This window comes from Microtus oregoni, unplaced genomic scaffold, assembly GCF_018167655.1.
Source record: "Microtus oregoni isolate MIOR12 unplaced genomic scaffold, Mior012 000015F_ref0000493, whole genome shotgun sequence".
Classification (NCBI taxonomy): domain Eukaryota; kingdom Metazoa; phylum Chordata; class Mammalia; order Rodentia; family Cricetidae; genus Microtus; species Microtus oregoni.
In genome coordinates this window covers 7,102,509-7,119,625 of record NW_024543074.1, presented here as the reverse complement: position 1 = coordinate 7,119,625, position 17,117 = coordinate 7,102,509, and positions in this window count along the sequence as shown.

The following is a 17,117-nucleotide window of genomic DNA, read 5'->3' as shown; positions in this document are numbered from 1 at the left end:
AAATAACATTCTTAAAGGATTAATAAAAATATCATTTAAAAATATAGAGTAATAAAATTTAGAGAAGGTACATTGAAAGTAAATTAAAAGCAATACTAAGGACTTTTTGTTTTCAAAAAACAAAGAAAAAGAACGAGAGAGTTGCTCTGTGTGTCTAGTATTATAGCTGCATTCTTAAGGGAGCAGAGGCTCATTGTGAATAGAAGCTATTATAGTCCTACCTCAGGCTCTCTATAAAGGTTGGTATTGTTTGGGGTCTGAGGACAGAGAATGAGGTTAGGATATATTTTCAATATCAAGGTTATATTCTCCGTATGTGGTTCACTTGTTTGCAGGGAGCTGCTTCTGGCTCCAAGAAACTTCTGGTAGCTTTCACATCTCCACTTGCAGCAGAGAACTCTGTTTTGACAGCAAACACCTGCGCTGAGGGTTGTCTCCCATTTGCACTGGGTGGGAGGCAGACCACGGAGCAGCCTATGTACTTAATGAATAGAATGAATCTAGGCATTCCACCTACTGGTTTGAATGCTTTCCTGCTCTACTCTACAGGAAACTACTCTGTGGAAACTAAGAAATCTGTGTTACTCGAGTTCAGAGCTGTCAACCCTATGAAGAATTAAAGCCTGCTTAGCAGTGAGGCAGCTGAAGAAGAAGAATGATCTTCTGGCCTTGGGCTTCGAACTCTAAGCCTCTTCAGCATCTGTAAGAGTGGCAGGTGTTCTCCTCAACAAGAAGGTAAAACTACCACCACTGTGGTCTCTATGCTTGGGATCACTGTTGCTTAAATTTCTCCGTGGGTCTGTGTGAGACTCTTTCTCTGCAAATGCTAGCAAGAGCCATTTCCATCCAGGCATTCTAGCAGTAGGCCTTCAATTCTCTAGCATACTTTCAGGTCCACAGAGCAGTTTAATATCAAACAATCCTCCCACATACCCTGGCTCAAGCTAACATTTGTCTAGAAATCTAAAAGTTCTACAGCTTTGAAAGTCTAAGTGGTACATTGTTTTTCCTTAATACCTCTCAGAATTTACTGCCTCACCAAAATCCCCCTATTTGTGTCTGACACGTATGTGAACTATGGGCTTTGTCTTCAGCTGGGACTGCCAGTCTGGTGTCAAGACATCTGCTTGTTTGCCTTCAGTGTCTGGTTCATCTCCCTCCTGAGAAACAGATCTTCGCGTAATAGAAAGTTTTTTACTTTTCTCTGGTTCACCTTTGTGTTTTTCTATGCCTTTCTACTATGCTGCCGTCTTTCTATCTCTCTTTTTAAACATGTGTCTGAGTGCTTGTGTTTCTATGGGTGTGTGGAGCTGGAGTTAAAGGTAGTTATGACCCATCTATCTCACAAGAATGCTAGCAATGAAACTCTGTCAGAGAAATATACCTTTCCCTGCTGCTCTTTTCTCTATTCCTGATGTTCCTCATAACATAGTCTCTCCTTTGCTAACCTGCCATGTCTGGTTCTTTTTAATCCAGAACAAAAATTGCTTGACAGCTATATAACCCAAGATATTTGAAGCACTTCATTCTTTTCTCTTATTTTTAAGGTTTTTCACAAAAATCTCTATGCTTATCTTTTGCTTATATCTTACTCAGTAGATGGGTGGCATTGTCATTTCTACCTGCAGAGAAGACGAAATGAAGGAAAGTGAAAGTTTTTGTTTGTACAAATTGCCTTTTTTTTTATAAGAAGTTAGTTGATTCAGAGTTTGAAATCAAGGGAGAAAATGAGACGGTATCAGTAGAGTTGGCCATATCTCCTCCCAACACTTTAGTTTCCATATACTAATAAGAACCAAGAATGGTAATTTTCAGAAGTTGTTGGAATACCACCAATGTATCGTCAATTGCTAGTCTCATAGTAAATTCTCAGTAATGTTGGTCTTTCGAGTTAGTGTTGTTTGCATTTTAAAATCAGCACAAATCCATTACTGAAATGTAGCAAAAAATGTTTTGGATCCTCAATGATTCAGGTTACCCCATGCTTATGTCTTGTCTCCGTTCTGTGAATCCGGCCACTGGAAAGCAGTACTCAACTGTGGGGAATTTGGCCTTGTTAGCTGTTTCCTCTCCCCAACCAAACAGCAAGAGCTTTCTGGGTAGAAGAGTCCATATTAGCATACTTTATTTGCATATGCTAAATATTTAAATTTGCTTAAACCCCACAGTGAGGATGATGGCTTTTAATGAATATAGAGCCATCTTTCAAAGTTTTTACTCTCTTCCATCAAAAAACTTTAAAAAAAATGATCTGTTTGGTTGTTAAAATAGGCTTTCCTTTTAGTTAGAGGCTCCTAGTTCGTTCCTGGCCACCCAGACCCAAAACAATCACATAGAAACAATATTAATTGTAATACTGTTCGGCCAACAGTTTAAGAACATTTCTAAGCTAGCTCTTGCATCTTAAATTCACACATTTCTATTATTTTATATTTTTCCACAAGGCTCGTGGTTTACTGGTAAGGTTATGGGGCATCTTTCTCCTTCAGTGGCTACATGGCGTCTCTCTGACGCTGCCTTTTTTCCTATTCTGTCTCTGCTTGGAATTCCCCTGCCTTGCTCTATTCTGCTCTGTCATAGGTCCAAAGCAGTTTCTTTATTAACCAATGGTAACAAAACATATTCACAGCCTACAAACGGTAATCCCGCATCATTTCCATATTTTGAAAAGGATGAATAATAACAAGTATAATAAAAGGTCTACATGCTGACTGAAGCTAGTTTGTTAGTACTCCCAAGTTTGGGGTATGTTTTTGGAATTTCACTTTGTTTTACTGATATTATTGTACACAAAAGTCCCAATTTTCTTTAAAATAATGGCTATAATTTCTTCATCCTGGTCTCACAAGCACTCAAATCCATACTTAATTGTATAGTCAACTGTATATCTAACTATATATATCAAATTATAAATATATATTTAGCTATATGTTTATAGCTATATCTATGGTTACATAGTATATATAATTATATACTACATCAATAACTATGATATACAGCACATATATACTTTTATATATAGCTAACTATATAAACATATATATATAGCTAACTATATAAACATATATATATAGCTAACTATATTTATAGCTATAGATATTTTATATATTTATATATAAATATATATGTATATGTAAAACTAAATATATCTATATATAAAACATATATAACCATAGCTAACTATAGTTATTTCCTGTATTTCCCAGGCGGTGGTGGCACACGCCTTTAATCCCAGCACTTGGGAGGCAGAGGCAGGCAGGTATCTGTGAGTTCGAGACCAGCCTGATCTATGAGAGCTAGTTCCAGGACAGGCTTCAAAAACCACAGAGAAACCTTGTCTCAAAAAACAAACAAAAAAAATGGAAAAATAGAAGGGAACCATAAAATCAAAGAACTTGAGAGTGCCTAAGAATGCCTTGAGCACTGAATGTGATTTTCTCTACTGAAGAAATAGAACAGAAATTAAGGAACATAAAGGTGAGTGGTAAGGGCTTGTTAAATAAATGACTGATACAATACTAGTTATTAAAGGCACTTGGCCCCTTGGGCACAACCTTTTGTACAAATACCTCTCATTCCTTGACATTGCTTTTAAAGTTAACCGTCTGTAATTCTGTAATTACTACTATCTATGAGATATACCATAAACATTACCTTTCTGGTTCCTGATATCTTTATGTCCTAGAAACAAACAGTTCACTGTCACCTACAGAAGTAAAGAAGTCCTATATGTTTGTTTAAGTGATCTTAATAGCGAACTCTAATCATGGTCTATTATGATAATACCTCCAGAAATACCAGGAAAAGCTAACGTGCACTGTACTCAGTGGTTAGAATGCATTAGACACAGCTCCAGCGGCCACGTAAATATCATCCCATTGCATACTGACAATGCTCATGGGAGTTAAATACTGATCTAGTTACATTTCTGAAGCTGTGATAAACTATCCTGACTAAAAGCATCATACAATATAAACCTCTACAACAAGTTTATATAGTATCGTGTATGGAAACTATAAAAAATGCTCTTAACCAACATATAATTTGAAATGATGTTAGAGTTAGCACCATAGATAGTTATAAAAATGACAGAAAAAATCTCTCTATCTCTTTTCCCAGCTTCCTCTGATATTAATGACTTAACCTTGGTACGGTTATGAAAAGTGAAGAATTATTATAACTGCTAGTTAGACCACAGGCATTAGGTGAATGTTAGCAGATGTGGTAGTCAACTTTTCATGAATGTAACCAAACTCCCGAGGAAATATCTCAGTGGCAAAAAAGATGTGATTTGGCTCATGGTGTCACACGCTTAACCCATAGACATTTGGCCATGTGAGTTGGGGAGAACAAGAGCGTGTCCTGCAGAAAGCCTGTGCTGAAGGGTATTCTTTATCTCATAGTGTACCAGAAACAGAAAAAGAAGAGCAAACAAACAAACAAACAAAGGAATAGAGAATGGAATCAGGGACAAGAGAGCTGCTAACAACATACTTCTGTTTACATACTTCCTCCAATCTGACCTACCTCATACTTTTCATCATACCACAAACCATATTCCTTTTGTGAATCACCAATTAACTCATCTATCGGGGCTCTCGGGGATACACTCATAGATGTACTTTTTCAATCCTGCAATTTCTCAATCTTGTTGAACTGGCAATCATGATTCATGTTCTTATCACATTCTCTTCCTGTCCCGGCTACTGATTCAAGACACCATGATCTATGAAGTAGTCATATGTCTTATTTGTGACATGTCTGACACTATCTCAAGCTGTCCTGAGTTTTCATGATATCAAAAAAGCTATCTTCATACATTGTATACAGTGTCCCTTTATGTAAATTTATCTGATGTCATCTTATGATTAGAATGAAATTATGAGTTGGAGAGAAATTTCAAGAGGATGAAGAAGACCCCTTAACTTCTGTACTATCACAAAGTGTGTAATATTATCACTGACAGTTAATATTAAATTTATAACTGGTAAATGTAATTGCTACCTTCTTTTTTTTTTGCTTGTTGATTTGTTTGCTTGTTTATTTTTTATTCACAGATTCCCTGTGAAGTTCAGGCTCTTTTCAGAATAGGGACACTGCCTCAGCCTCACGAGTTTTGGGATTACAAGTGTTTGCTACCACACAGCTCATTTCATATTCTTCTTTTATAGTGAGAAATTGGCCCTAATGATTGATAATGTATTTTATTGCTTTTTTAAACAATTATACATATATGCATCATCATATTTAATGCAATACCCGATTTCATAAACTTGTGGGAAACAAACTTTGCAAATACAGAATATTTTGTCTTGCCTTAACCATTTTACTCTTGATCTTTGGCATTTTTGGTTCACTGATGTTCTTTTATTTAAAATCTATTGCAATAAAGCTAACTCTCCTTTGCCTTGAGAGCTTCTTAGCATGGTTTTTACCTTAGTCTCTAATTATAAACTTTTCCTCACTGATTATGTTCTCTCCCTCTTTTATGGTGTGGGAGGTCTCTTACCTCTGAGTGCCTTTATTCCATTAACACCTTATTTCCTAGAAACACATATATTCTGAGTCTTTCATTTGGTAGTGAAACTGCCCTCCATAAAGAATTCCACAGAGATGGAGGGATAGGTGAGAACTCAGTAATCTTTAGCAACCTGCTGAGTTAGAACAATGGCTTGGCTTCTTGATGCCACTTTCCCCATGCTTTCAAAGGAAGTTTTTCTTCAAAGATCAATGCCAGTTCTCCTTGACCTTGTATTGATCCCTAGTTACAGTCCTACTTTACAATTCAACATCACAATATGTTTCCAGATAATACTTCACAGCCACAGGTTTACTTTTTATACCAACATGACCTTCTTTTTTCCTGGAAGATTTTTGACTTCTATTATCATCCTATACTAGTGACTTGTCAAGTTCACTGATGAATGCCATGGGATGAATGTGGTGATCATTCTTCCTTCCTTCCTACATAGCCTCCAAAGAAAGCTGATATCATTCATCTAGAACACATCTTGACTGTCGTGTTATAGATTCACCTGTCCTTTTCCCACCATCCTACTGCATTTTCCCAGCCTTCTATATACAAGGATGTCAGAAAACTTGGCACAGACCTACTCCTTCTTCTCTATATATGTTCTCATTGAAGATGCAGGCATTTCCCAGGTGTTATAATTTAGCTCCATTGTTTTACATGTATGTATTTATGATCACATAGTTTTACTCCAGGTAGAATGTCATAGCATAATTTTAGACTGTTATAGCAGACGACATGCTATATTTTCTCAAATGATGAGCTGGTATTCTAGTTTAATGGAATTAAAGCAAAAACCTACTATTAATTCCTTTCTGTGACTTTCATCCTTGAAAGTCTTCATCACATCATTGGATGGAGTAATTATGAAGTTTGTTGTTTAAATCAACAATGATGATGAGGGATGACCATTTGCTAATGTTTATAAGAGCTCTGAGGACAGGGTGCTAGTGAGATAGCTCAGCAGGTTAAGAATATCAGCCGCTTTTCCTAGGAGACCTGGGTTCAATACCTGGAATCTACATGGCGGCTCACAACCTTCTCTAACTCCAATACCAGGGATTCAATGCTCTCTGCTATCTTCTGAGGGCACCAAGTATGCATGTGGTACACAGAGCACATTTAAGCAAAACACCCATACACATTATAACAGCAAATAAATACAACTTTTTACAAGTTAGGAATTTAGCATTTATTTGATATTAAAAGGTCTTAAATCAACATATTGAAACAACTGTACTCCCATGTGGACATAACAGCCAAGGAAAAGAGTCAATCTCTAAGTTCATCAGTTGAAACACGGGTAAAGAAAATATGGGAGATATGCATAATGGAATACCATTCAGTCATTAAAAATGCATGCTATTGCTTCTCTTTATGAAAAATGGATGAAATTTAATATTATGTTAAATGAAATATGTCATAGAGAGACAGCCACCTGACCTCAAAGTTTGTGTAATAAACGTACAGATATTTTGTCCACTGTAGGATAGAATTAGTATGCTGAGGTAAGCTGTTCTGGGCATCACATGTTTCAGCCCTATCTTTGAATCTCCTACCTGTTTTCCACCTCCAGCCTCCTGCCCCTGGAGCATCTCCAGTTACTTCAAGGAGTTCTGAATTTCCAAAACAATTTACAACAGAAAATTAAACTTTAATTCATTTTAACCTGGCAAAGAAATAAATAAAACATGAGCAGTGTTGTGAAATTAAGCAATAAGAGCCGCAGCTGTCAAAGGGCAGGGCAGGCAGGTTGTGGATCTCCACAGCAACTTTCGAGTGGAAACGAGGCTTTGGTCTAACTCTCTGGATGTCCCTGATTCACCCTGTTATAAAGGGAAAATCTTGACATTCATACTGAAGGCAAATAAGAAAGAGATCAGAAATTTAAAAAAGAACATTAGAAATGAAAAATCTGTAAGGAATATCCCTTACATATAAGTTAACTTTAAATTTTCCTTGAAAGAGATGCAGACATGAAATAATATCTAAAATGAATAAACTAATATATAAAATGGATATGCAAAACTGTACCCAAACTTTGTCTTCTTCATTTCAACAAAACACTTTTTTTTTCTGTAGGAAACCTTAATAGTGGTTTTTAGTCTCAAAAACAGAAGAATATTTAATGCAGATTCCTAAAATGTATTTAAGGTAAACTTCAGTTTTATATTTTTAAATACATTTATCTATTTTGAGAATTTCATATATTTGTACACATATGAGCATATACACATGAATAAATATTCATATATATATTGTATTTTGATCACATTTACCTTCTTCCAACTTCTCCCAGGCTTCTTTCAGCACCTCTAATAACATCATCTCTTCATGGTTTCTTTTTTCTTTTTTCCTTTATAAACCACAGACTCCAACATGAGTTGTTCAAATGTACATGAATTTAGGGCAAAATTTAGGAGCATGAGAGACCTCTGTTAGGAAAAGCCACAGCAGTAAAGAAAACTGATTCACCCTTCTCCAATAACCATCAATGGACGGTAGCTCTCTGCTAGGATTAGGGCCCTCAGCATTGCTCTAGCATCCTTGATAGAGTGTTAACTGCCTTTGTGCGTTCATGGGCACAATGGCTTTGCCAAATCCTGAAGATGTCATGTCAGAAGAGTCCTCCCTGACACCTGGCTTGACAGTGCTTTTGTTCCCTTTCCATGATGTTATCTGAACTTTGTGAGAGGCCTGATAAAAATGTCCTTTTCCAGCCAAGCATCCCATAGCCACTTCCTCTCTGTACTACAGCTAGTTGTGAGACTCAGGATTGACAGTCCACTGCAATAGACTTTTCTCTGATTTATAGTGAAAGCTGTACTGTTCTATGTTAAAATAGGGATAAGAAGATAGTTTGATATTATATCCCATTTAGCCAAACAACAGTGGTAAGGTCTCCCCTAGGGTGTACAACTTCTGCAAGCTGGAGTTCTTGGTCAGCTTTACACCAGGACAGAGCCTTAAATACAACCGCACATCTCTTCATCACCACTACTATTAGTGACATTAATGCTACTGTCAAACCAGTAGAGATATCTTGCCATTAGCAGCTGTTGGGCTTCATGGCTTGGTTTGCATTAATTTTTAAAGATCCGTATGTCCGCAGTAGTCTCAGAAAGTCTTGTAAATGTGACATAATCAAAGTAAACAAAAAACAACTTAAAGATTCTTTTCTTTAAAAAAAAATCATTTTACATACCAACTAGTTTCCCCTCTCACCCCTCCTTCTACTTCCTCCACCTCCCCCCAACCCATCCCCATCATTATCTGTTCCTCAGAAAGGGTAAGACCTCCCATGGGGGGGGTGGGTCTCCCAGACCTGACTCATTTAGTTAAAGCAGGATCAATTTCCCTCCTCCATATCAATATTGAGCAAGGCATCCCACCATATGGAATGGGTTTCAAAAAGACAATTCATGTGCCAGGTATAGATTCTGGTCCCACTGCCAGGGGGTCTCAGAAACAGACTGGAGATTCCTCATTTAGTGTTATTGCAGGGAATGGATTCATTGTTTAGTAACACTATGCTAGCTAACTATATATTATATCAAGAACCATAGGCTGAGTTTCCAACTAGCCAGAAACATACTGCAAATAATAAAGCTGCTTCTTTGGGATTTTTGTTTTGAGACAGGGTTTCTATGAGTAACAGCCCTAGCTGTCCTGGAACTAGCCCTTATAGATCAGGTTAGCCTTGAACTCACAGAGATCCTCCTGCCTCTCCCTCCTGAGTAATAGGATTAAAGGTGTGCACTACCACCACTCAGCTAAAGCTTCCGACTATGATGAACCCTGTGTTGAAAGTAGATAACTACTAGGCAATCGGCCATTCTAAAAGTCGTCGCTGAGTTATAAGATGTTCCTTTTATGCTTGATGATAGCATTCAAGTACAAGTTTCTATAAAACTAAATCTTCCATTTTAAACATTTTGAAAACATTGCCAACATTATTTGAAAAACAATATGTGGGCAACACTAAGCCCATCTGTTCATCATATCTGGCCCACATCAAAAGAAATGTCTGTACTGAAGATAAAGATAAATGAATGTTTTTCACCCAGGATCCATCTTATTGGTATTTTTGAAAAATATATTTATGGGTTGCATCTTATTGTTAAAGTTATTGAAGAGTAATGGTTATGGTAAAGTTTGGATGAGATTTAACTTTTAATGTTTTCTAATTTGTAATTTTCCTGTACTTTAACTCACTCAAAACTTTGAACACCTTAAATGATTATTATAAGAGATATATAAGTTACCTGCTTGCATATGAAAACACTGAAGTTCAAAGGCAAATTTAGGGTAAAATGTATCAGGACTAGGGTACTACAGTCAGAGAATAAGAAATGAAACCTTGGGACTTTTATTCTAGATTGATTTGCTTCCACCTCACTCTGACTGTTGTGCCAAAATATTCCCATTCTATGCTGATTTATTCAAGGGAATAGAGTGTTCACTGAGCATCTAAAACTTACCTGACACTGTTAGGCATAGTGAATCAATAAACTGACTAATATGCTGCAATTAACACACAAAGAAATTAAATAATGAAATACAGTTATGATGTATCACAGTCAAAGTCACACGCAGAATAAGTACCAGAGACTGCCATTCTAGACATCGCTCTGTCCTCAGTCTAGGAAGTCCAACCATCTGAAAGGGATAGGTAGTGGCCTGAGAAAAAAAGGTGAGTCAGAAGTGATGCCCTTGTCACCTTCTCCATCTTCATTTCATTCCAGTGAATAATCGTATGACATGGACCAGGGTTGATAATTATAATAGGCTGTGAACCCAACCTGTTTGCTATGAGGCGACACACAGAAGGCGGATTTAAAGTGAATCAATCTCAGCACTCAACTCTTTCATAGGCACAAGAAACGGCATGTACACCCACCTGCACCCCAACTTTAGACAGTCTGAATTTCTGACACCTCCAATGGGTGTGACTCAGGACCACCTGACCATAAGCTTTGATTCTTGATGATTGTCTTGGGAAGGAAACCTTTCTTGGTTGGACGGACCAATTAGGTGTTTTCTGTTGGGAACCGGGAAAAGACAAGCAAAAGGACTCTGAAGGCAAATTATAAGTGTGGTGGGAACCACCTGTAAGGTCCTGTGGCCTTGGGATCTGAGCCTGCTTATATCTGTCTCAGTGTCTGTTGTATAAATGAGAGTTAGGAAAAATATTCATAGGAGACAGGAGATAAAATACACATTTATAATTCCTCCTACTTGGTAAATCATTTTCAATATTTTTCCTCATTTACTTTCAAATTAAGCCTTAGATTTTTGTTTTGTTTTGTTTTATGAATAAGGAAGGACCAGAAAGACAATGGAACTTGCTTGAGATTGGATATTTATTGAGTAACTTCTAAAGCTGTTCTCTACCTAGCTCCATCTGTCTTTTCAAAGCCTTAATCCTCTCAGACCTACTGGTACATCTGGCACGGGGACTCCTTCCTCTCCTGCTTTTCTAAGTTGTTACTCAGTTCACTCAGTCTCTGCTTGTTTTCTTCTTCCAGCTTGCCAAGGATATATGTTTTTAGGTCATGCCTTATTTCTCTTGATTCTTCCCAGATGTTTTCTCCAAATTGTGTAAATTTATAAGGCTGTAAAATTTTAGTTTCCTTTCTTTCTGAACATTAGATCATTTGTGGAATCAACTCATTATTTTCCTACTCAAGACGTAGCTAAGAGCTCATAAAAAGTGTACTTACTATAAGGTCTTTTAATTGTGCCTGTGTTGCTCATTGCATTCCATGATCACCACAGAGATATATAACTCCCATAAATATTGTTTCTGAAACGTCTGATAGGAACACCATGGTTCCAATATATGTCAAGATGCCAACATCCTGTAGGCCTCTCTGTGAGGATGCATCAGAGATATTAGTGCTGTGGGAGAGGGTTGGAGAGCAGCACACTGATTCCAGAGCCAAAGTTCATAAAGAGCCAGAGGACACAACACATTTCAGTCATCTGCGTGTTCTTGGTGTCATGGTGAGACATTAGTCATCCATGACAGATGTCAAGGACATCCATAGCTGTCTGTTCCATAGTGCAGCCAAATGATGTTGCCTCAGGCAATCTATCCAAATATCAATCCATTCAGCTTTAACTGCAGATGTGCAGGAAGTAGCCAATCCTAGTCCCCTTGTGAAGGCCTGCCCTACATACGTATCAGATGTGCTCTCCAGGATTAAGGAGGGAACATTTGACTCAACTGGTTTCAAACAGCTGTCTGTCTAATACTGTGTTGGCTGTTGTGGTTACAAACTATAATCCCCCAGTAAGAACCTGAGTTGGGCCTAAGTAAAGTACTTTGTATAAAGATGCTTCATCACTTCAATGATAATTCCACTTTACTCCAAGGGCAGGAAGAAGAAATTAAAAGTGAGACCAATTCAGAGAATTCTTGTAAAACTTCCTAAGGTGCTAAAGGTGCCTATTGTCCTTGTATTTAAGTTTCTGCTGCCTCCATAGCTTAGGCTTGAGATTCTCTTGCTCCATCCTTAAGGAATTTAACACCAACCTCCAATTACTTAGCCAGGAGGAACACCAGTAATTGAGTTAGCTCTTCTGCTCTGATCCTCTGTCTTTATCCTTCTTGACTTACACAATAAAAGTGACAACTTCATGAAGCTATCTACTCACTTTCCCTCTTACATAAATGATTTGAGATGGGGTTGATTTGTTACCCTCTCTGAAAATGTGAGTTGTAATTGATGCTTATGAGAAGATCTCTAAATTGAAAACATGGCTGTCTGTCATTAGCTTCAAATGATACAATTTCTCAAATCATTTTAGTTGCAGCAGAGCAGCTCAGAATTTTTCTTTCCACATTACAGGGGATAAATTAATGAATTCTGTGATGCATTCTAAGACCTTGCTTGAATAGTGATGTATTCAACTGTCTTAATATTCAAGAAAAGCAGAGAGCTGCAAGGAGAGATGCTATTAGTCTCAAGTGTGTTAGCTATAAACACCAAATGGAAACAAAGCCACATGGCACAAGACTTACGTTATCTTTAGTGTAACAAATTAATTAATTAATTTTCTGTTAAATGCACATATATGTGCCTATGTAGGCATCTGTGCATGCATGCATGGTGCAGAGGAAGATGCCAGCCATCTTCTTTGTGGCTTTGCACCTTATTTCTTCAAGTGCCCCCATGGGTGCTAGAAATAAAGCATGAGTCCCGTGGAAGAACAAAAGTACTCTTTAACTGATGAGTCATCACTCCAGGCCCATAGTATCAGATTCATTTTATTTATTCTACTTTGTAGGTGCTGGCAATGCAAACTCAAGGGCTAATGATTGCAAAGAAAATGTTTTAACCATCTCCCCAGCTTCTCCCTGTCTTGACTTTATACTAAAGATCTATGAGAAATACATTTGCTATATTCAACTTTTCTTTGAAAAATACAATAACAAAAATAATAAGTTAAGTTTAGGGGAGTATCAACTATCTTATGTTTCATCATTACCCTTTCTTTCTTAATTATTTTTTTTTAAAACAAAGGATAGCCAAAACAATCCTTTACAATAAAGGAACTTCCAGGATATCACCATCCCTGACATTAAGCTCTATTATAGAGCTACAGTAATGAAAGCAGCTTGGTATTGGCATAAAAACAGGTGGGCCAATGGCATTGAATCAAAGACCCAGATATTAATCCACAAAGATATGAACATCTGATTTTTGACAAAGTAGCTAAAATTATACAATGGGGAAAAAAGAATCTTCAACAAATGATGCTGACATTACTGGGTCTCAACATGTAGAAGAATGCAAATAGATCCATATCTATCCTCATGCACAAAACTGAAGTCCAAATGGATCAAAACCTCAATATAAATCCAGCCACACTGAACCTCATAGAAGAGAAAGCGGGGAGTAGCCTTCAACACATGGGCACAGGAGACTACTTCCTAAATATAACACCATTATAACAGATACTGAGAACAACAATAAATAATGGAACCTTCTGAAACTGAGAAGCTTCTGAAAAAAAAAGGACACAGTCAATGAGACAAAAAGACAGCCTTCTGAATGAGAAAAGATCTTCTCTAACCCCACATCAGACAGACGACTGATCTCCAAAACATAAAGAACTTAAGAAAGTAGACATCAAAATACTATTAAATCCAATTAATCCAATTAAAAAATGGGGTAGAGATCTAACAGAGAATTCTCATCGGAAGAATCTCAAACGTCCAAAAGACACTTAGGGAATTGTTCAGTACCCTTTTAAAATTGTCTTTTACTAGGCTTCCTGATAGAGTGAGCTACTGTCAACCCGACTTTTTTATTATTCTTCTTAATTTACTCAGCATATCTGTCTTAGGCTTCCTTAACTTTGAAATGTAATTTACTCTTAATTCTATAGTTCATAAAAAGAGAAATGATTTGACATACATAAAAACAACCTGTTTTATTTACCTTTTCTATTACAAGAAGAATAAACATTGATAGTAAACAGTTTTAGGCAAAAATAAATGTTTGTTTTATCCCCTGTAGACATACCTTAGTTATATAGTTGCTTTTATTTCTTGTCACTCTGTGTATTATTTGTAATTTTTTTTTCTGAAAAGGATAACTCCCCTTTTCTCTCCCACAGCTTTCTCCATCCTCTCAGTCTCAGACAAGTGATTGGTTTAAAATCACAGTTGTGAAGTAGAGCAGGCCTATCCATAATACCCATTAATACAGTGTCCTTCAGCAAGACAACATCATTTATAATCTGCTAGGGAGGCTGGGACAGCTCCCTATCCACAACCTGAGCTTTCCATTTTATTCAACCTGAGCCAGTCATTTGGGCAGTCAGAAATCTCCCAATATGCAGTAAATACATTTTTTAAAAAAGAAAATAAATAGAGTTGTACAGAGGTTTTCACTTAACAATAATCAGATCAAGGAGAGCAAATCCAGCTGGAAAAAAATAAAAACCCAGGGAAAAAAATAAGCTCAGGTGATGACATTTTGTCTATAAGAGAAGAAGGAAACAAAATCTTCTGTAGGGTTGCCATGGCAGGGTATTGCAGGGCCCCTCCTTCCTCCAGCCATTTTAATTTAACATATTTATTTATTTATAGACAATTCTGAGCTCTGAAGGTGTTTTACAAAACAGGTGCTTGAAAGATGTGGCAATGTAAGCAATGAGAGTTGTAAATTTCTAAGGGGCATCTTACACAAGCAGAGAAAACAATAAAGATAATAACTTTCTTATTAACTCACAGAGATCCACCTGCCTTTGCCTCCTGAGTGCTAGAATTGAAGGCGTATACCATCACTGCCTGGCCAACTCTTGATTTTTAAATGGAGAAACAACATGAATTTGTGTAGGGAGGGAAGAATATTTGGGAGAAGTGGGGAAAAGGAGAGGAAAATGTTCAAAATATATTAGATAAAAATGATCAACAAACCTTAAAAACTAAAACAAAAGCATAAATCTGATATCTGTTGTGAAGTTCAGTATGAAGGTTGGGGCAAATAAAATATTTGACAGAGGCTTATTGTGTGACTGATAGGTGATGCCTTCTTGAATTAGCCCATCATGTTAGAATTGGCTAGTTCACTTGTTTTAGCTCACCTTTAAAGACTCTCATGACAGGAATGAGGGAAGAGTTCAAGACAGTACTGCCTTCCCCAAAGCTCTACCTTCTAAAATCTTTACACAGACAGTCATAATTTTAATATTTGAATTTTGGAAAGACACTAATATCTTAATTAGTGTAGTGCCATTATGTGTTGTGTGTAATTCTCCACGAGCATGGGCTGAATTTAGTGACTTGACTATAATAAACAGCGTATGAGAAGCAAGATTAGATGCAATTCCTGAGGGTGGGTCCAAAAGACTAGGGTTCCCATCTTCATGACACACACACTTTTAGGTTCGCTCACATTTTTATACTAGTAGAGTTAGCTGGAGTACTGTGAGCCGGGCTAGGCAAAGGTTTATACCGAAAAGAAATAAGGAAACTTTTTTCTAACCATTAGTGAGTGTTCAAGACCCTCGATCTAGTACTCCATGAGGAACTACATCTTTCCCATGGAAGAAGTGATCTTTAAACACTTAGATGAGTATGATGTTTAGTTAATGTTATCTGTCAACATGATAGACTCTAGAATCACCTGGGATCCTGATGGAGGACTACCTTGGCCGTATAATTTGTGTAGGATGACCTAGTCCCTGTGGGTTGTGTCATTAGCTGGTAGGGATCTTTCATTGTGTAAATGGACAAAAGGAACTGAGCATTTCTAAGCATAATTATCTATGTCACTCCTGTTTGTGGATGGGATGTGACAAAGTGCGTCAAGGCTTTTCTGTATTGGTCCTTCCCTTTTGATAGACTGTACCTTGAACTGTGAAAAAATAAACTTTCTTCCTTAAGTTTGCTTTCCTCTGAGTATTATATCACAGCAGCTAGAAAAGAAACTAAGAAAATAAATGTCCTGACACACCTCTGTAATCTCAGTGTTCCAAGAAGCTGCAGCAGGAATTTTCCAGAAATTCAAAGCCACACTTGGTTACCTGTTGGTTTGAAGGCCAATCTGTACTACAGAGAAATACCCCATCTCAAAATAAAATAATTCCCCAACCTAAAAAAAAATGTTCATTCCCCAGTAAAGCATTGAATGAGAACTTAGATATTCCTTATATTCTTAGAATATTAGTCTAGTTTTGCAAGAAATTATAAAGTAGAAGACACAGCCAATCCATATGATTCTCAAAGCAATGGAACTGATGGGAAATTAATTATTTTCTCATACAATGCATACCGACTATAGTTTCCCCTTGCTCTATTCCTGCAAATTTCCCCTCACTTTCTTCCCCTCAAGATCCACTCCTTTTCTGTCTATCATACAAAATATGGATCTATTTTGATCTGGGAAGGTCATTGGTTAATTAGTAAAGAAACTGCTTGGCCTCATAGGTTAGAACATAGGTGGGTGGAGTAAACAGAACAGAATGCTGGGAGGAAGAGGAATTGAGGTAAGATGCCATAGCCCTGCTCTCTGAGGCAGACGCGATGTAGAATCCGACCCAGGATGGACGTAGGTTAGAATCTTCCTGGTAAGCGCACCTCATGGTGCTACACACATTAATAGAAATGGGCCAAGCAGTGTTTATATGAATACAGTTTGTGTGTCATTATTTTGGGGCATAAGCTAGCCAGGGGGCTGGGAGCTGGGTGGCAGGAACGCAGCCCCGCAGCTCCCATCAACACTTTTTGGCATTGTTAACTTTACTATGCTCCAGTAGTAGAAACTAAAGTTCAGGAAAGGAGTTTTTGAACTTTAATAACTATATGCCTATTTGTATATATCAATAAATTCTAAGTTTATGAATGTTTAAAGTTTTTAAAATCTTGCAAACTTTCTCATGAGATTCTCACTGCAACTGAAATAAAGTAACATCATAAACAACCTCTTTGCAAAAGAAAAGAATTTGTGGGATAATAAATGCCATTTAAATCATTTATGTTTCTTATAAAGCCAGCTAATAAAAGATTACTGTTGCAGGTAAAACCAAATGTTCCAAAAGGATCATGGCACAAATGAGAAAGGGTATCATC